Raw genomic sequence first — 21,789 nt, 5'->3', positions numbered from 1 at the left:
AAATAGAACACATAGAAGCCACTCCAATGATGAACATTGTGGAAAGCATGCTATAAACAATAACGGAAATAGGCTAGCAAGAGTTCTCTCTCTCTTTTTTTTTTTTTTTTTTTGTTCTTTTTGAGACAGGGTGTCTCTATGAAGTTCAGGCTGGTCTTGAGCTCACTTTGTAGCCCAGGTTAGCCTTGAACTCTCGGCTATCCTCCTGCCTCAGGCTCAGGAGTGCTGGGATTACAGGCATGCGCCACCACGCCCAGCAAGGGTTAAGACTTCTGTTTAGTACTATGAGAAGGACTTAGGACCAGTAAATGGATGCTAAAAAGAGATGGAACTGAGTTCAATTTAAGCAATATATGTACAGAAATGCTTGCATCCCTGGTACCTAGCACTGTATTGGCAAATGGCAAATTTATAGGATCATTTTTTTTGTTGTAGATGGTCAAAGATGAATACTTTCAGCTTTCTAAAAAGAATGAGATTATTGTCTCTACATATATCAGGCAGAGGGTGTATGCATTTTGGTGGAAAATATTGTAGAAAGAATCTGCACTGAGAGAGATTTTCTGCAATTCTTGATTTCTTTCCACACTTGTATACATCTAATTCTATAAATTCTTCTATATACTGAACAGCTTTATAGTGGTATCATTATGCTAAACATAACATTTAGAAGGTAAAATTTTTCTTTTTATGTGAAAGGGTTTTTTTTTTTTTCTCTCTGCTCTGGAGATCTAAGAGCTTTACTTTAAACTTCAGAGGGACTATCTCATGAATTCAAGCTGGTTAATCAGGAGAACTACAACACCACCGGCAGTTGCAGAGTGTAGAATCATCGTGAGCTGTTTTCTCAATGGCGTCAGTTTAACTCATGTTTCTTCATTTGAGTGGTAGATGTCCCTGGCTCTGATAAGAGATGTTGTTTTCAGTTTATTTCTAGATCCGACTTGGCTCTTCCTTTGCTCAGTCTGTCAAAATTCTAACTTCATGCTCTGTGGAAAAGCAGCAGTGATCATTCACGCTTCTCACCTTGTCCCAACTTAAACTTTGCATGCCTGCTCATAGCCTTGGCTGTCCTTAATTGCTCACTGCGCACAAGCACTCAATAAATACAGTATATTTGCTAATTGTCAGCGAGAGGAAAGGGGGATGTAGGGAGTTGTGCTGAGCTATGCAGGGTTCTCTAACATTACTGCTTCTCCTTGCTTTATTCTTGGCCTTGTGCCCTCAGCTTTCTAGTCAATTTCAGAAAATCTTTTAAAAGACTGCTGAAAGCACATACTCCCAAGCATATAAAAATCCTATAAACATGATATTTCTGTGATATATTCCCCAGGATATCAATGGACGTTTCTCAGTAATCTGACTTGCAAACTGCAAGCTTTTGTTCCACTTGTGTTTGCATGTAAGGTGCCTGTAGCTGTTCTTTTTTCACATAAGATACTTTATCTTTGAGAGCAAGGTATCCTTTCATTTTCATAGCAAAATTGAGCAGGAGATGCAGGGGCCCCCATGCGCTTCCTCCTACATACCCTTCTCCGTTACCACCAGTCCCTACCAGAGTGGCACATGGGTTATGCTTGGAGCGCCTACACTCATACATATTTACCACTAAGAGCTCATAGTTTACATTAGGGTTCACTCTTTTGTTCAGGTTTTAGGGCTTTTAACTTGTCCTAAAATCACCGAAGCAAAAATCATAAAACATTCTGCTTTACTTTAATTCCCCCTAACACACACAGATTATTTGGAGGAAAAAAATGGTTTTATACATGAGATGAAACAATATAAATTCAAAAGTTACAGATCAGGGTTAGCTCTATCACCCATCCCTTTAAAAAGTTTATGAATGTCCTGTCAAAACCAACAGGGTATCTCAGGTCTATCTCTCCTGAAATGTCATCTCTGTCTTCCAAGTAGAGGACAGGATGCACACTGTCTTGGGAAGTCCGCAGAAAGCCGTGTCTTCAATAGGTAACAGGGCAAATCCTGAGTCTTTTCTTTCTAATGAACAGGTACAGACAGGGACAGAGGGACTCTTCAGCCTTCATCTTTCCTTGTGGTTTGTGGTCTCCTGCTCCTCCCCTTCCTCCTTGGAAGCCACCTCGCCCTTGAAACCATCCCCAGCTCCTGCCTCCAAATCTGCTTCTGCCACCTCTGCCGCCACCTTGGCCCTCGAAGTCTCCTCTGTTACCACCCCTGCTCCCAAAGCTGCCTTCCACCTCAGGCTTTGCCTAGTCCAAGGTTATGTTGTTCCCATCGATGTCACCATCTTCCATGGTCTCCTCAGGAGCACTGGCATCTTCTTCACTGGTAAAGTCTACAAAACCAAACCCGAGGGAGGACCTGGTTTCTGGGTCAGCACAGCCATCCAACGGTCTCTCAGCCATCCACTTAAGGTCTCTTCAGTGATTTCCTCAGTCAGGTCCCTGACAAATAGGGCTTTGGGCGGCTGGCATAGGTGACCCCTGGGTCCTTGCAGCTCCAGTCTGATCTCTCTGCTTTCAGTTTCCCTCTCATTGCAGAAGTAAAGAGCATCTTTAGTATCTTCACATGAAGTGAATACTATAAAATGCATACCCTTTAGATTTCCCAGTTTGGTTCTCAGGCACTTTGATAAAAGTTACCTTCTCAGATACTTCCTGCAGAATTTTCTCCATTGTGCTGTAGGAACAGTAGCTTAAATACAGAGTTTGAAATTCACCACTCCAGGTCTTGTCCTTTCCCTCTGTAGTCTTGACTTTGAGCTTTCTCTCCAGTGTAGCAGAGGAAACAGATCACCCATCAGTCTCTGCTCTCTGCTTTTCTTCAAAGGTTTTCTCTGCATTGGCTTTTGTCTTGAACTCAATATAAGCAATCCCTATACTCTTCCCACTCTTGCTGACTAGTCCACTCTCTGTGGCATTTTCAGACACTTCTTTTAACTCACCCCGAGTGATTTTGGAGGGGAGATTTTTGGCACAAAGTGTACTTGAATCTCACTCTTCCTTGCTGTGTTTTCTTTTGGGTTTCTCTGGTTTAATTTGCCTGCCAAAGACTTTTTAACCAGTGAGTTCCAAAGGCTTTTCCAGGTCTTCAGTCCACATAGCGAAACTTCCAGTTTGTGCCAATTCTGACATCCCTAGCAGGGAGATAATTTTTAGTGAAAACTTCACTGATACCAGTTTTTAGGTCAGGAGATTTGTTAGAATTCAGATTCCCACCAGAGACTGAAAGCTGCTGTTGGCTCCGTGCCTTCCACTTTCTGTTTCTTGGCTTTGGGAACTACCCTCTGTTTGGTCATTTCCTTTCATTTTCCAGGTGCTTCCTGGCCAGGCTCTTCCCTTTTTTCTCATCCCTGTCCTCATCCTCATCCTCTTCATCCTCCTCCTCATCTTCATCCTCCTCCTCAGACACTTTCTTGGCTTTTACAACCACAACAGCTATTTTTCGGATTAAGTGAGAGAAGTTATGAGAGATAAACTGTGGTATTACATAAGGACCAAGGGACCAGATTTCCAAGACAACAAGCTAACATATATGTAGCAAATAATAGAGTGTTAAAATATGTAGGGCAGAAGCTGATAGAAGTGTCAGAAGAAAGGGATGAGTCCATTTTTATAAGTGGAAACTTCAGTATCCTTCTATGAGGAATGAATCTAGAACAAAATGAGGAAGGAATGAAGTGTAGTTCAACATCACTGTCACTTAGCAGTATACACTGGACACCTGTAGACTAATCCACCCCAAAACAGAATACGCATCAAGATCACATGGAAAATTCCCCAAGATTTCATTCTGGGCCACAAAGTATACCATTCTGAAAGAACAGATAGCATACAGGGTCTTCTTTAAAACGCATTTAACTAGAAATAAATAGCAGAAAATATGTTAGAAAATTCCCAAATGCTAAGAATTTGAACAACCCACATGTGAGTAACACATGGGTCAAAGAAGAAATTTGGAGACCTTAAGAAGTATTTTGAAGTAAATGAAAATGTAAACATCCTATCAGAACTTGTGAGATACAGCAAATGTTTGAAGGGAAATTTAAAGCACCGAATACACATGTTGTAGATTTAATTTAGCATTTTATATGACTCTGTCTTATCTTCTTTCTTAGCATATTATCTTTTGTTAGCAATTGCTATAGAGTTTGCAACATGTATTAACAAATAATCCAAGTCCACTTTCAAGTAACTTCATTGGTATATGAATACCTCTTATAGTTACAAAATAATCTCAATTCTTCCCTTTGTCCCTTGTGTCATGGCTGTCTTTTTTTATTTTAAAAAATAAAAGAAGGAAAACATGTTAACAAACAGACATCCATTTATAACATAGCATAAGAACAATACAAACAAGAGTTACAGGCAAAGTTGTAAGAAATTAACCATGGTTATTGTATTACCCATTGATATTTTCAAAGTGGCTTCTCAGGAAAACAAATAGAGACATGCCAGATTGATCAAACAAGTAATCATAACTGTTCCTTTCTGTAGAGTAATAGAAGACAGTAGTACAACTATGTTAGCAATCCTGTATATACATACTTACATAATTCCCCTTCTTTCCCTTCTCATTTCCCACACCATAGTTGCCCTTTACTTTTGAGCATTTTCCTTTCATTTCACAATGTCTATCTTACCTCCTAGTTTTTATTCACTCTTTCAGGTCTTACACTAGTGAGGCAATATGATGCTTACACATGCAGGTCTGATTTATTTCACTTATGAGTGTAGTCTCTAATTGTGACCATTTACCTATAAAAGCCTCAAATTTATCTTTCTTTACAGCTGAGTAATATTCTATTATATAAAAGTACCACAATTTTTTTATCCATACCTCAGTGGATGGACATTTGGGTTGCTTCCACAATTTAGCACTTACAAATTGCACTGCTATGAACATGGGTGCACATATATCACTGTGATATGATGTTTTCAGATCTTCTGGGAAAATACCTAGAAGGGGAATAGCTGGATTGAGTGGGACCTCTAGACCTCGTTTGCTGAGGAATCTGTAAACTGATTTCCACAGTGGCTTCGGCAGTCTGCATTCCTACCCACAGTGGAAAAGAGTTCCTATTTCTCCACAGCCTTGCCAGCATTTGTTATTGGTTGATTTCTTAATGCTAGCCATTCTTACTGTGGTGAGATGAATTCTCAATGTTGTTTTAATTTGCATTTCTCAAATAACTAATAATGTTGAACATTTCCTCATGTATTTATTTTGCCATTGGCTGTCTTTTGTTTTATCTGTAATTGTGTATATATGGATATTTATTTGTGGGCATGTATATAAACATACTTTATTAGTACATTATTACTACTTTTTTGTTATTTTTTAATAAATAGTAATGGAAGGAGTTGGAGTTAGACAAACAATTTGCAACTCTAGTCTTGACTTATTTAAATATCGTCTTGGCTCTGAATAAGTCATCTGACCCTTGTTGAGTTGTAATTCCCTCAACTAGAAAATGGGAAGAATAATGTGGTCTGTTAGATCAAATAATATTAATAGTTGTATTTTAACTTTAGCATTTCTTTTCTGTTGATCTTCCTTTTCAGTGTAGATCTGTTTCTGATCCATATTATTTTCCTTCTTTCTTAGGGACTTTTTTTATTTTAAAGAGAGTAGTAAATGAGGAACAAACAAAGAAATAGAACAGTAGCAGCATACCAGTATCACAAACATGAACACATCAAAGCAAGAACATTCAAAGTGATTCAGAGTCTCAATGTTGATACATTACATATCGCTATCCTCAACTACATTTTTCAGATTCCCAGATGTAAGAATGAAAGATTGCTCAAACCATTATAGGGAATAAGAAAATAATTCTTTGATAAAACAGTAGAGATAATACAGAGTTTCACTAGACAAGATCTTAGGGACTTTTATCACGCTTTGAAAGCTGCCTTTCAGTAACAAAGGTAGCTTTGTAACAAACTAGTTACTAGTAACAAGGCAAAGTAGGTTACAAATGGCCCACTAGCAACAAACTTCCTAAAGTTTTGTTTGCTTGAGAAAGCACTTATTTTACTTTTTGAGGATAATTTTAATGCTTTCAAAATTCTAGGTTGGCTGTTGTTTTCCCTTAACTAAATAATTCGATCTATTATTTTTTGATTGCATAATTTCGATGAGATATGAGATTCAATTTGTACCTTTGATTCTGTACACAGTGAGTTTCCCCCCTTCCTGACTGGTTCTTTGCGGGTTCTTTTCTTCGTATTTTATTTTCTGTGACTTGACTACGAAATGATTGAGTGTACTTTTTATGTGTGTCCATCTCCATCGTCTTTCTACTCTGTAAGTGTCCATGATCTGTAATTTCGGTATGTGACATTTATTTGGGGAAAATGTTAGTCATTATTGTTTAAAATAGGTCTGTTGTTTTCTCTTTTTCATCTTCTCTGGTAATGTCACTTTATTTATATTACACACTTTGTGCTTTGTTTATAGCCCTTAGATATTCTGTTCTATGTTTCTGTTCTTTTGATGTTTTGTAGGTTTCTGTTGATGTGTTTTCAGAGCCAGAAATTCAGTCCTCAGTCACATCCAGTCTACAAACAGTCTCATCAACACCATTCTCCTTTTCTCTCATGTGCTCCTGATCTGTTAACATTTCTTTTATCTCAGTGGTCCATATCTTGACTTAGATGTGCATTTTTTTTGCATGTTGTCTACATTATCCATTACATTCCTTAACATATAAATGATAGGTGCTTCTAATTACCAGTCTGATAATTCCAAAACTCTTGCCATATCTCTGTCAGGTTCTGATGTTTTTCTGTCCTTTTGTACTATGGTTTTGCTTTTTAGTTTGCTTTGTAGTTTTTATTGATGGCTGAACATAGGGCTCTGGACAAAAGAAGTTTCTGAAAATAGGCCTTTACCTTTTCCTGGAAGTGGATTTTTAATGCTGTGGTGGTAAGCTGAGAGGGGATGGGGAAGAAGTCTGTTGTCAGGCCTATGATTAGGTCTCAGTCTTTTAGGGGCCTGTATCTTTGGACTTTCAATTTCACAATGCTTTTCAGCACATCTTTTGTTGAGTTGGATTTTTTTGAGTAGAATGGGTTGGAGTTAGATATTTCTCTTTTCCCAAGTCTGTTAGCTCTGATAAATCCCCAGCAGAGCACAATAGGCTGGTTGTATCTCTTTTAATTGGTATTAGGTATATATAAATACTAGATTGAATTATCTACCTACATGATCAAATTGATCATTTATCCATATGTGGTCAGTTCATGAATAGCCAGTTTTGCCTATGATGAAGAAATATGTATAACACTCAGAGACACAGAGCTAGCTTTTCAATTGCTTGGCTTTTTGAGATATTTTATATTCTGGCATTATAGAAGGCAGGGATATTTTAAAAATTATGATGTAAATTATTATTTGTAGATTTGGACATTCAAGGAGTAGAAGTCCGTGTATTCCTTACCTTGTCTTCTCATATCTATTCTTTCTTAAAAGCTTTTTTAGCACATGTTTGCAGTCCATGATAATTACATTCATTATGTGGAGCTGGTGCATGAACAAGCACATATTAATTCCTTTTACTTCTCCTTCCCCTGCTCTTCTTGCATCTCCCATATTTGTCTCTGAAATTCTCCTGCTATGTATGTGCTACGCGCAGCTGCTCTCCAGCTCTTCCTTCCACAGTGACAAACATGCAATCCAGCCTCACCTGACACAAAAGGATTATTTAAATTGTGAACACATTTAAACAGGGCATTTGGAGGTAGAGTGTAGACAGTAAAGAGTGAATGCCTTCTTTCTTGGGATATTAAGTCTTAGAATGTCATAATCTAGAGCTACTCCCATTTTCCTTGCACAATTCGAGGAAGCCCTTTTAAACAGAAGGAAAAGAGGCCAATAAAGGTACAAGGCAGGGAACAGCGAGACCTGACAGCACCCCGGTGCACAAGTACGTGAGAAACTATGCCTGAAACAAGAGCTCATGGCAACCAAACTGGCTGCATGAGCACCTCTGCACTGAAGTGTCTGTCAGAGGAGTGTGTGTCCCTCCCCTGACCAAACAGCCTAAATTCCATGTTAGAATGTGAGAGGTTTGAGGGTGCTAGAAATATTTAAGTGCGTGCAGTGAAAGTGCATGTAATTAAAGACCATCCTGTGAACACGGTTTCTTTATTATTGACTTTTCATAAAATCCTCCTTATTACCACCAAACTATTGTGATAATCAGGGATCACAAAAAATCTGTCCCTCAGGGTACCACACGCTGATGCTGTGCATGATTATCATTCCTTCAGAGTGAGAACACCAGTTTCTAGTACTGATCCAGTGTTATATTCTGAAAAATATCCACTAGTATATCGATTCTGATTTGATAAACCACATGGAAGCAACTTCATAATAACGTACATATTTTATAAAAGTGTCCTTTTACTCTTTTGCATGTTTATTATATTCTTTTTTTAGCTTTTGTGTTGTTGAAGTGAGAAAATATATATGACCATGTATTCATGTAAAAGTCAAATTTTCTTTTTACATGGTTTCCTCTAAACAGTGGTCTAATTGTAGATAAAATCAGCATGCTGTATCTTATGAGATTAAACATAATTAAGAAGTAAGGATAATTTCTTCCTATCCCTAAAACTCCAGGAATAATTCTTACTGCTATTTGTGGAAATGAGAGGAATCTCATTAAAGTACATTAAAATGATAAAAAATGCATTCAGTACCTCTTCTTATACACTGTAGCTTTGTCAACTGAAGTCATTGCCCACTTAGTTTTATAGTTGGGGGAGAATAAGACTGTAAGTCAATGGAAGCTATCTTTATTAGCAAATATAGAAATATCTCATGGACAGTTTTAATCTTTTAAAAGCAATTGCTTGTTTGAATGAGGCTGAGATTCACCTATTTGACTTTGACAAGGATGAGAGGCAGTATTCACACCTGTGGTAGAAACCTGGTATTCACAACTTGCTGATTGTGGAGATCCAGAAGAGGCAAGCAAGACATGCCAAAAGATTCGGTAACTGTCACCGGTGTGGTCAATTGATGGCCTGGTTCTTCTCACAGATTTTATTCTCGGCATATCCCTGTGCAAAGCCTAGGGTGACTTGTGCTTATATTCCTGAGAATTCCCTAAATGTGTAGACAAAACAAAGAAAACAAAAAAACAACTTTAGGAAGGGACATTTTAAAAATGTAAAATAATGAAAATTTATTTAAAAATTTTAAAAATGTAAATAATGAAAATGTAAATATTTTAAAAATGTAAATAATGAAAAGCTGTGAGTGTTTGACTATTGGTGATTCTTAAAGGTTTTAAGAAGAATACAATTTTTTGTTTATTTGTTCTCACTTTCCCAGATTTAGTGAATCTTGCTGTTTTGTCTAATCACAAATGCTTAGATCTCTCTTTTTTATTTTAAAGAGAACAATAAAAGAGAACAATAGCAAAGTACCAACAACATAGACAAAAACAAAATAAAGCAAAAACAATAAAAATGATACTGGGTTTCAGAACAAAGTTACAGGAATTAACAGTGGTTGTTATAATGAAGTTGCTCAGATTGCATTCCTTCATCTGGTAATCAGGGCTTAGATATTTCTTGACATGAAAAATTCTTAAATGATGTTATTTTTGAAAGAAAGGTAAAATTTATGCAAATCAGATTCTTTTGTAGTCTTAAAAGTTTCTATTCTTTAATTAGTTATTAGTCTTTTGAATAAGATATAACAGTGCTAAAAAAGGCTCTCAGTACCATGATAAAAGACAATGTGGATATCTCCTCCTCTGTAACACAGTTTGGAGAAAGGAGTTAAACACATAATTACATAAAAGTGAAAGCTTTGTCATCTAGGTCTGTAATGGGCCCAGAAAACAGAGTGCATTTAATTATCTGGAGTGTAATATACTTAACATTCTAAAATGCATATGTGTTTGGTGGGTGAAAAATGTAGGAGGAAAGTGTAAATGTGTGCAAGTGTGTACAAAAGATGGAATTCAAAAGAATGTGAGTCTTTCTGAAAGCTCCAAGTAGTTCCAAGTCTGGTCCAACTGTGTGTGTGTGGAGCGGGGAGAAATGAAACTGTAAAGGTGAATGGAAATAATAAAATCATTCAAGCCCTGAGCCGAGCTACTTAGGAGCTTGAGAACTGCTGGGGGACGAACACCGCCACACTTTGTCAATGAGATATACGACTGAATTTGCTCTTTTAGAAGGGTTGCGCTGGTTTCAACGTGCCTGAGTTGAAGTGGCATCACACTGAGGTTGGAAGACCGATGAGCAGTCATAGGACAAGTTAATGAACATCTGTACGGTAGTACTGGAAATAAGAACGTGATTGGGAGAGTGCTGGATGTGAAAGGTGCTTAGGATGTGGATGGCACACACTCAGAAACAAGAAATAAGGGCACTTTTGAAAAGCAAGTGTTACTTTTGTGGTATGGGCAAATGGGCATGCTAAATTACTAAAATTCAATAGGCAGCAAAAAGAGAAAAGGATTTGGAAGAGAAAGAGATTGAAGGGAAAGAAACTGCAGAAAAGGAAAGAACAACTGGGATGGGGAAGGGAGAAAAGAACATATATATATATATATATATATATACACACACACACATATATATACACACACACACACCTATACACACACACACACACACACACACACACACACACACACATGCAAGACAGCCAAGATAATTGTGCTATTAATTTCTGTTGGTTCGGGCTGGGGATTTAGCTCAGCGCAAAAGCGCCTGCCTGGCAAGCGCAAGGTCGTGAGTTCGGTTCCTGGTACCGGAGAAAAAAACCAAAAAAAAAAAAAATTTCTGTTGGTTCATTGACAGGAGAAGTTAGTGTTCACATTGTTTGATCAATTTTGCGTGTCTATATGTGGTACTCTGAGCAACTACTTTGAAGATAACAATTTGCAATGTAACCATTGTTACTTTCCTATCATCTTGTTTTGAAATTCTGTACCATTTTTATTGTTTTTGTCCCTCTCTTTAAAATAAAAGAACAAAAACAAAAAACCAACAAATTTTTACAGATTGAACTTGAGGCGTTTGTGAGACAATCAGGCAGATTTGTCTGGAAGAGTTATGCATATGATTCTTAGATAGAACTGTGCAAATCACTGAAGGATAAGGGACAGTTGAGATGCATATTTAGAAAAGAAAACATGCCAGGTTAGCACCATGAGTAACATTAAAATGTCACTGAGAAGGAATCGTGAAGATAATAGGAAAAAGTAGAAAAGTAACGTCATGGAAGCCATGCATCAGAGTTACCCAAGGCTGAGAGCTAGTCAATATGAGATGCTCCATTCAGAAGTAGGGCCATAAAGATTGAAATAAATCTAATGACTTTTCCATTGAAAAGATTGTTGACATCTTTATCAAGAGGTTATTGTAATGGTGGTAGATTCCAAAGCACAGTTTGAATCAGCTAAATTCAATTAAGTTCTAACAAATTTATAAAGAGATATAATCTTTCCTATGCCGGAGAGAATATAATTACTTTCTCTTATTTCCTTCCTATGCCAGAGAACGAGAACAGACAGAGGTACAGCTAGTACTTTGGTGTGGGGTATTTCACTTATTACTTTTTAAAAGTAATAGCACAGAATGTAACTGGACTTCTATTTTCCCAGCATTGGACTAAGACAGAAACTTTCATTTCTCTTTCCAAGTAGTCAATAAATCTAACATGGGAATGGAAGCCAAACATAATGCACAATTGTTTATTTCTAACTAAATGCATTTGCTTTCTTAGTTCCTTGTGTTTTAAACTTGAAGAACAAAGTTTAATTATTTTTTTCCAATTAAAGATGGTTGGTACTGTTACATTTTATGGAACTGAGAGCATAAAGAAGTCCAGATGAATTATTATAACAAAAGGGTCTGTGTTACTCTGTGGCAGTCTTGGAACATAGGAAGATTTTGAAATCGACTGATTTCTACTAATTAACTTTAAAATCAACATTAACTGTATAAACAAGCAACAATTGACAATAAAAGAGATATTTATGAGAATTTATAGAACACCTATGATCTAAATATTATTCCTTGTGTATAACAATACTATTTTTTATATATTTGTCTCCTATACTCATAAAATTTTTGTTACAGTGGATTTTAAGTTAAAAAAGTGAGCATTAATATTAAAATTCTGAATACTGTCAACTATTACTTCTAGCAAATAGTGATCAAATTCTTAAGTATCTTTTAACTTGAATTTATCATTTTTTGTCCACCTTTCTCCAACTATGCAAATATAATTTGTAAAATAATGCAGTTGCAGCTTAAGAATATAATGTTTATTTGCATAGCAGCTTTTCATATCCTTCTGACCTCTTGACATTTTGTTCTGAAATGCTTTTAGCCATCCTGTATTACAGAAGTACCGCCATAATTTTGTAAAAATGTATTTTGAAACTTTTAACTAACTTGTAAGTGCTGTTTTTCTTTTTTAGAATTTGGTTTCATGACTTTTTATCTCAACTTTAATTGCCAAATCTAAAATTCTACCCTTGTTACCTTCCTCAGAATTATTCCTTCCAATGCCTAGTAGACCTGGACAGTTGGAAAATTGTGGTGCATGTTATTCAACAGTCAAAATATGAATTGTATTAGCAAATTTTGATCTAATTTCAGCATGCCTACTAAGGATTATATTTTATTCCTTAGCAGAATTTCATAATGAACTGAACAAAGAAGAAATAATACATGCCTCTTTTGGACTCAAAATAAACAATGCACTTCACTGGTCAATGAAAGTGTGTCTCTTGGGTAACAATGAAGATTATTTATTGAAGCTCACAAGCCAATAAATAAGGAAATAAATAAATAAAAAGGTGCAAAAGCACAAGAGGAGCAAGATTTAATATCAAAGAACAGTTAAAATATTTTTACAATTTAGATTTATCACTTTGCTTTTCTAGAAACATCCTTAACATTAGAATTTAACTATTGGTAAGATAAAATAATGTTTAAGATCTTAGGCAAATGACCAGACCTCTAAAATGATGCTTTACTCTTAACATAGTATGTTTCGTTGAGGGAATTTAAAGATAGTACAACATGAAGTAAAACTTGAACTGGGTGTAAAACCAAAGTAATTACAAATCATTTTTGTGTGCATTTTGTTTTACTTCGTTTCAGTCTTTCTGTGTAAGGTATGACAGACTAAATAAATTCTCAGATGATAGTTTTTAATCAGTCAGCAAGTATTTACTGAGTATTTGCTACGTGCTAGGGAGTCCAAGCGCAGAGTAAAGCAAGAGACATGAAAACAAGAGCGATACAAAGAAATGTGGGAAATAACAAAATCATGGTATTTCTCAAGACAATGGTAATATTTTTACATTAATAAAATTAATGCTCTGCACTCTAGGAAGTCTACACATTTGAAGTGCAAGTATTTCAGGTATAGGTCGGTAGAAAGTTAAATTCACAGAGTATAATAGATTGCAGCTATTAATGCATTTGTGTTGATATTCTGTTGTCTAAATGAGAGCTTAACAGAACTGCCACACAAAGTTCTTCTCATGTGTCTATTTAAGCAGCCATGTGGGAAGGATCTTAGAAACGACTGAAAAAGCAGATCAATCTGTATTCGAAGAACAAAAAATGCAATGAAATCAATGGATGTTCTTTCGGTGCTGTCAAATCAAACTTTTGCCACCTACACTCAAAAATGAGCAGTTCCCTCCTATTTGAGGAGTTTATACAGTAGTTCTGCTGCATACCAGCTGCTGTATCGGATAGCAAAGGGAAGAAAAGCAGAAACCTTTAAGATCTTAAATTCCAAGTCAATGCCTTTTTTACATAGCATGTAAAGGAGACCTTACAGTTCCAAGTAAATGCTTTTGTTTGAAACATGCTCTCTACAAATTCTTTTATTTATATATTCTCTTTCTGAGGGATATGCTGATTTAGCAGGAATTTTTAAACAAAGAAATTCAGGGAAATTCAGAGCATTGAGAGTACATTTCTTCCCAGCTCCTGTTCATTTGCTGCTTCTTTTAACAAGCTCTTCAGAGCACCTTTCTTACCGTACTAAACTTAGTGTTCTTTATTCATTGATCTGGGCTATTACTGAGATGGCTAAAGCCATACTCATTTTATTAATGTATCATTTTTTTTTGCTCAGAATCAAGAAAAGAGCTCAAATTGAATAGTTATTACAATTAATAAAAAAGAGGCTTTAACTCACAGGTAAATGACTTTACAATAATCACATTTGCAAAATACTTTTATAGATTATCTAAACTTGATTACAAGCAATAGAAAATAACACAGGTGTTTCACTTTCCCCAAACTTAAGTGCCTTATCCTAAACTTAAAGGAAATTATTAAGAGGACACTGAGGTACTAAATAAATCCAAGAAAAATTTAAATGAGTCCCTAAGAAGATAAAAAAACTGGGCAGAGTTGTGACTAGTGGAAGTCATAATTTATTCCATAATTTCACTTAGAAAGGGCTTGGAACATGAATTCGAAAGTAGTTGGGGTTCCCAATGTTTTTATACTGCTATTTTGTGCGTGTGGTGAAGTACCAGAGATTAAACCTAGAGACTTTGCCCTGAACAATGTCTCCAGCCCTTTTTATTTCTCATCTTCATACATATTCCTGCTGAGCTGCCCAGGCTAGACATGAATTTGCCATCTTCCTGCTTCAGCTACTGGAATAGCTGAAATGACAGGTGTGTGCATGGTGCTGGCCCAAATGCTCTTTTTGTGGTTTTGTTCAGAGACCGCCTTCCTAGAATGGCAATTGCCTTTCCCAAGACATTTCTTCTTTTGGGCCATTCTGCCTTCCAGAGCCCCACCATATGACTGTTATATTAAAATGTATTATTGTGATGGTAAGGACTGTTAATCCAAGGGAAGAAAGGCAAAGGAACACTTCTCAAGGCCAAGAGACTGCCTAAGCTGTACACTTGGACTTGGAGATGGGGTGAAATTACCTATGAAAACTCCAGCTCTTGGATCTAGGACACCCAAACTGTCCTTGTGCTTGATCCATTTTAACATCTCATTCCTAGGAGGAGGAGTGAAAGTTATTGTTTTGAAGACCTGGCGTGTCAATAGAATGTAACTTTGTGATAAAAATTTCGTATTTGGGGACCATGATGAAATAAACACTAGTTTTTTTTTTAACCATTTTTGCTTGAGTTGTTACATAATTTTTATTTTAGTTGAGGAGCTTATAAGAATTTTAGTTCCTGAAAGAGATAAATGAAACAGATGTTAGGAATATATTTTATGTTCCTTGTTTTCCAGTCCTACACAACTTTTCCCTCTAAGTTACCAGGATGACACTTGTAGGAGGCATGAGCAACTGCACATTTGAAACACAACCTTTTTCCTTCTGTCGCTTCCTGACTGCTTCTGTCCTTTCTTCTTTAGCCTCACCTGAGCTCCTTTATCTTTGCCTTTCTGTTTTATCCAATCACTTCCCATTCACTCTCATCTCTCAGTTTCCCTCTTGGTTTGCTTTTCTGGCCTTGAGCGTGGCTTTTTTTTTTTTTTTTTTCCCCTTCAGTTACAACACAGGTGTGCTTCTTTTCCTGGAGCGATTTAGGATGTGATTCATCCTCCTATCATGAGAAATCCCCATCAGTGACCTTACATTACCATCACTGCAGAGCTGGGTGGAACAGATAATGGACTAGACAGGTCTAGAGTGCAATTTTCAGAAAGTTTGGTTTTGGAAAAAATGGATGCAGAATTACTGGAAGACAAAGATTTATTCTTGTTTTTGAATTTGAATTTTACTCTACATATACTGTGGGAGAATTAAGAGTTTTGTGTCAAAGATAACTTAGCTTTCTTTTTTTTTTTAAAAAAAAAAGCTTGTATTTCGATGAGCTGGAAAGCTTAGAAGCTAAGAATATGGTTTAATTACAAGAGTTTGTAGCAGTTAAGGCAACCATGTGGAACCAAATAAAATTTATACTATTAGTTATGAATTGGCTAAGGGCCAAACCTGAGATTAGAAGGTGCTTCTCATTCTAAAAGAAACATCAGTCATTCTGCAGCTGGAGAAAGCTCCCAGCTATGACACTCAGAAAATAGTGCCCAAACTCCCAAAGGATCCCACCGCGTTACTGCTCACTCAATTAGAAGAGAGAAAGGTAGAGGTCACTGGCATTGTGGTTTGAACTGTATTTTACCAAGAATTTGTTCCCTGTTATGAAAGGGTAAGGTGTTTTTACCTAATAAAACCACAAAAGGCAAAATGCAAGATACATTCCAACCAACTTCAGAGAACACAGGTCAAATAACCCCCTTTCTGCTCACAATAGTGGAAAGGAATTGAAAAGGAAAGGGCTGCATACTCCTGGTGTTATGGTTGATACATTGTGTCAACTTGGGGAGTCTAGAGGTTTGGCTAAGTGACTCAGCAGGAAGCCAGGGTGCTTACTTTGTATACATCCTGAGTCTGTGGAGGAGGAGGGCATGGAGATTATGTGAGAGCTACATGCCCCTTAGGTGGGGGTAGCCTGTTTACAATGTAAGGCAGGGAAAAGAAATTGCTTGCCGCCATTCCTTGCATTTTTGCATTTTCTATTCTTTGGCTTACCACAGCAGGGAACAGGCGACTAGGAAAGAGAGGTGTCTTCAAACCGACCCTGCACCTTGTTGTTCTTTAGGACTCAGGACTCAGTTCCCCATTCCAAAATGGGAGCTACAGGATGGGAGGGCACAAGCACACAAGGATGGAAGCAAATCTGGGGCGAGCTGCGGACAACTGAGACTTCAAACGAGGAAAAGACAGTCGCAGTTGCCAAATGTCACAAGAAAGCCTGGCCGTTTAGCCGGAACACCATTAAGCAGAACGACATAGCAAAGTTGAAAGGTAGTTACTGTGGGAATTCAACTTGTTTTGCGCTTGTTTCCACGATGACTTCAAACTCTTTAGTAAACTGATTATATATTAAACAGAGGAACTGGATTTACAATGGAAATATAAATCAAAACAAATTGCTTAACCGTGTTCATGAATTGTCCAGCTGTTAGGCGTTATCTTCTCTTGCTTCTTGCACTTTTATGTTCTCTCTGTCATCACCAGTTCTGCAGCTATTGGAGGCTGTATCTCCCTTTCATCTTCCTTCCCAGTGCCCTGTTTCTTCTTGGTAGATCTTGCTCCAAGGGCCCTTGAAGCGTTATGCAGTCTTCACCCACGCTGCCTCCGAAATCTGGCTGTATTAACTGGTTTTAATACAAAAACTCTTACCCAAATATCCTGTAAAATAAGACTACCATGACATATGTTTGATGACCCTCAATTCTCTGACTTTTTTCATATGTAGTCTCTGTATAGATTTCTTTTGCTTTTAAATGAGAAACAAAATGATACTAAGAGAATTTAAAATGAGTCTAAATCTTTTTAGTGCATTTTGTTTTGGAAAAATGTTTTTGGGGGATTATTTATGTTTATGTGAACTTAATTTTGGATTACACTAATTAGAGATAAAAATTTACATCAGAGATGTCATTTGAAGCAGTATATTGAGAAGAAAAATTTCCTTTTAATATACATGTTCTGAGTCACTGATATTTTATAATGAAAATTTTGTCACTAAATTTATTTTTTAAATAATGTCTAACTTTATGTGAACACAAAATACAGTTTTAATATGTTATTATATTACAATAAAACTATAGTAATGTAGATACATTTTGCCTATGAAGAAAATAAAAAACATTTCTAATGTTCAGTTTAAGCTAATATTGACTTGAAAATACTAGAATTAGTCAAAATACAGATCTTTATTTTCATTTCAGTGCTAGGTTTATAACTAGTATTGAGAGACACCATATTCTACTGGAGATATATTTATCACATATTATGGTTGATAACTTCTCATATATGGTTACCATGTACATAAAATGTTTTGTATGTGTTTCAAATTTAGAGTGAAATTTTTGATACACCATCAGATTATATTACATTTTATTCTGACCTAATAGCACTGTACATATTGGCTACAAATGGAAAGGTAAAATAATCATAATCTGATTCTCCTCATTAAGTGAATTAATAAGCTCTTTTAAGTGGATCCACACTTCTCAGTTGTGTTTTTATTTTTCTTTTTCTACCCTCTGGTACTTAGCTTTTTATAAACATTTTTTCCTAACAAAAAGATTGTAAAATGACTTAAAATTGAGTCAGTCCCATCTCATGTAAGACATATCGAAATATAGAAAACAAGATTGAGGTGATGGAAGGTTGTCAGTTGATATTGCTTCTCTTTTCAGTTGTTTTTAAATTAAAATTTTATTAGTACATATTTGCAGCACATGATTACTTTTCTTGCTGGGTGTTGGTACACGCACATGATGCATCTTAACTTGCTTTTCATATCCCACCTGTCCCCACCCCAATTTTTTTCAACTCTCGCTTCCTTTCCCATTTGTGAAACCCCTTAATTCCATTTTTCCTTCAATTCTTTTTTCTTCTCCTTCTCTTCCTCTCCCTCCTGTACCCTCCATCTCTTCTTCACTTTCATATCTGAAAAAGATCTCCGTGTTGCCTATTATCTACCTTTTATTTTGCTCTTTTGCGGTCTCCAATATGAAAGAAACCATGTGATATGGAAGCTCTTCTGTCTGATTTATTTCACGTAATATTGTGGTCTCTAGGTACGTCCATTTGTTTTCAGTTTTTTTCGCACAACCCTCTGAAATCAATATATTTTTTCCTTGGATCCTTTGAAAGCCAACACCAACTTCTTTAAGAAAGAAGAAAGAAAAAAAGATTACAATGAGGATCACTCTAGGACGTCTTAGAGCTCTTTAACTATCCAACGAAATTTAAATCTTCAAAGAAAGTGAGACATCGTTATGGAGGAGGACACACAAATGGCAGCTGCAGTGTAAAATGCTCTAGGAATGATACAGCCAATGGTGGAGCTTGGAATTTTTATATTATCATTGTTACAAATAAGGAAAATGGTATTTCTAAACAACGTCAAGTGCATTCTATGCCAGAAGATACTATGAATGGCTGCAGGCTTCAGGACTGTAGGTTTTGTGAAGTCCATCAATTTTAGAATTAAATACAATTTCCTTAGCTTAGTAAAGATGGAATTTAATGGCTCAGCTCTGTCTACCTCTTTGGCACCATTTCCACCATCCTCCTACATCTTCCTGTCCCTTTAACTTTTCCTGAGTGCACCATCCTAAGCTTTTTTCTGTATTTTAATTTTGAGTAACTACTAGTAACCTCTGTTTTCCCAAATACAATCTGGTCAGTTGCAAAGGAGTTTCACTTCCTTTCTTTACTACTAAATGACCCAGCACACTTTTGTCCTTATCCCTTTATTCTTAATGCTCCAGGTCCATAACTTCTGCTCACAAAATATTTTTCATAAAGAAAAGATGAGTGATGTTTTGAGTGAAGAAATTCATACGAATAGAAGCAAAGTACATTTGCTCACTGGGAGTTATCTCCCTGCTCTAGCTAATCTGATCTTGCCTACCTTCTGTGAGTATATCTTGTACTTTTCCTCTAAAACTTTCATCTAGAGAATGAAAACAGCACAATGAAAATGACTTTGTGTCCACGCATTATTCATAAAAGAATGGCATTTAAAATTTACAAACTAAGATTTCTTTGGTCCCACCCGGTGACATCAGCCAGGCTGTGCTCTGACATCAGTGAGTTTATTACAGTTCACTTCCCGGTGGAAGGATTGGCCTAGGGGCAGGAGGGCTCAGGAGCAGGGTAGGCATTTTAGCTAAACACAAACTCTCATCAGTTAGCATGATCTGTGTTACTACAACAAATCCTAAATGGCCTCAGTGAAACTGAAATTTGATCATGATTAAGCCAGGAAGGAGACAGAAAATCCAGACACAAGTTTATAATGGACCAGCTCCTTACTCTTATCAGAGCATCCGACTTTTACATTCTAATTTTATAATAATGATGTGACATACGTATACCATACACACATCTACTTTGGGATATTGTTCTTTCAGTTACTCTTTTCATGAAAGAAAGTTAATGATTCTTTTTATTATGATTATTATTATTAATTTTCACCTTTAGCTGAAAAATACATGGTCTCCATATTCATTTGTAAAAGGTTCTCTCTTTCGAGGGACGGATTGCTGAGTTTGTATTTTTAATGCTTGGACATCAGATATTTTTAATTAAAAACTCATATGAGGAATTTCGGCTTCAGGAAACAGCCTGTATTTTTCTCTGCAGTTCTTTTCAGTGCTTTCTTACTGTGAATTTGTCTTTCTGGATGGAAGTCTTTCAGGTTCACATGATCAAAAGAGAGGAAAGGGGCAAAAGAACAGAGAGCAAGGAGATTTTAAGACCTTGGAAATCATCACTTTCCACAGATAAATACAAAAATCATGTTTTATTTTTGCTTATCCATTCTAGCTATACTTTGTTTTTAACTGATGGATTTTGTCCTGTAAATAAGAGACTTACTATTCAATACTAAGCATGGTTTCATTTCTTATTTTGACTCAGTGAACTTGAAATCAAAGCTGGGCCTGGTGGTGCACACCTATAATCACAGAATTCTGGGAGACTGAGGCAGGAGGATTTTAAATTCTAGCCCAGCCTAAGCAATTTAGAGACGCAGAGGAAACTCCATTCCAAAATTCAAATAATAATAATAGTAATACAGTTCAGGAATGTTGCTCAGTGTGCAGGAAAAAAAAAAATCATGGGCCAGAACACATTTGTTTGCTCTCATGTTATTCTGATGTTAAAGAGTTTTAAAGTTTTTAGGAACAAATGATTACAGAACTTATTGGAGAGATAAAATTTTGTTTCCTAAGAAGTTAAAGGAAAAAAATCATTGCAATAACTCACCTATGTAGTAACTGATCAAATTTTGATGATCTTAGAGAAATTGTAAAATGGGAAGCTTTTCCACAAAGCTCTGAGCTTAAATCTTAAATTTTGATCCGGGGCACTGACTGGCTTTGGTTTCCATTTGCAATGAAGGTCTGAGGGGGTGATTCTCAGAAAAGAGCTGTTCTCAGACAAACCAGAAGGAGTATGAATTTAAGTTCTTTAGTTTTTCTTGTCTTTTTCTCTCTCTGAACCCTGCTTTGAATAATAAGAAAAGGCAGTATTTTTTGAATTATTTTGTGAAGAGAGGGGAAGAGTGATGGTAGGGTGAGGACTAGGGAGTACAGAAAAATTAATCTCAGAAATCTCTCACTAGAAGAGTGTGCCCCAGCTTGTTGGACACTTCTTCTCTGTCACTCAGTGTATGGAATGCTTTGTATTCATTCTAGCTCAATTTGAGAAAATCCTATGTGTGTTGCGTTACATTCTGCAGAAAATTAAATGTCTCATGGTATTTTAAAAGGTATATAAGCATTGAAATTTATTTATAGCTAGGGTAAATTAATTTTGAATATTATAACCATGTGACTGCAACTATATTTTTTGTAGAGTCAAACTACATTAAATAAAGATTTATTAAAACAATTATATTCTAAGTACGTTTCTGTTGTTGGTCTCTGGTGTCTGTCTAATATGGTGGGAGAGCTGGGAGGGTGTACTTTGAAGGATTTACAGTTTTTTGGATATGCTAAGGTCTTTATTGTTATGAGCATGGTCTATTGAAAAAAAATTCCCCGAATAGGAAAATCTATGAAGATAGAGAGTAGCTGAGTGGTTACCTCGACTTAGTGGGGAGGGGTGGGGAGAGGACAACTAGAGCTGTCCTCTAGTAGGCAGAGTTTTGATTTGGGTTAACAAAAAATGATCTAAGTGTGATTGTGGTTATAATTGTAGCACTCTGTCAATGTGCTAACATCTATGGAATTTTACATT

At 36.3% G+C, this 21,789-nt stretch overlaps 1 pseudogene; it reads right to left on the bottom strand.

The window, feature by feature from the left end:
- Window positions 1-1,351: 1,351 nt before the first annotated feature.
- Window positions 1,352-21,789, bottom strand: part of LOC102027375 — a 34,937-nt pseudogene continuing 14,499 nt past the window's right edge.

This window comes from Chinchilla lanigera, unplaced genomic scaffold, assembly GCF_000276665.1.
Source record: "Chinchilla lanigera isolate Chin_1 unplaced genomic scaffold, ChiLan1.0 scaffold00002, whole genome shotgun sequence".
Lineage (NCBI taxonomy): Eukaryota > Metazoa > Chordata > Mammalia > Rodentia > Chinchillidae > Chinchilla > Chinchilla lanigera.
Note: the sequence above shows the minus strand (reverse complement) of the source record. Positions and strands in the feature narration are given on the sequence as shown.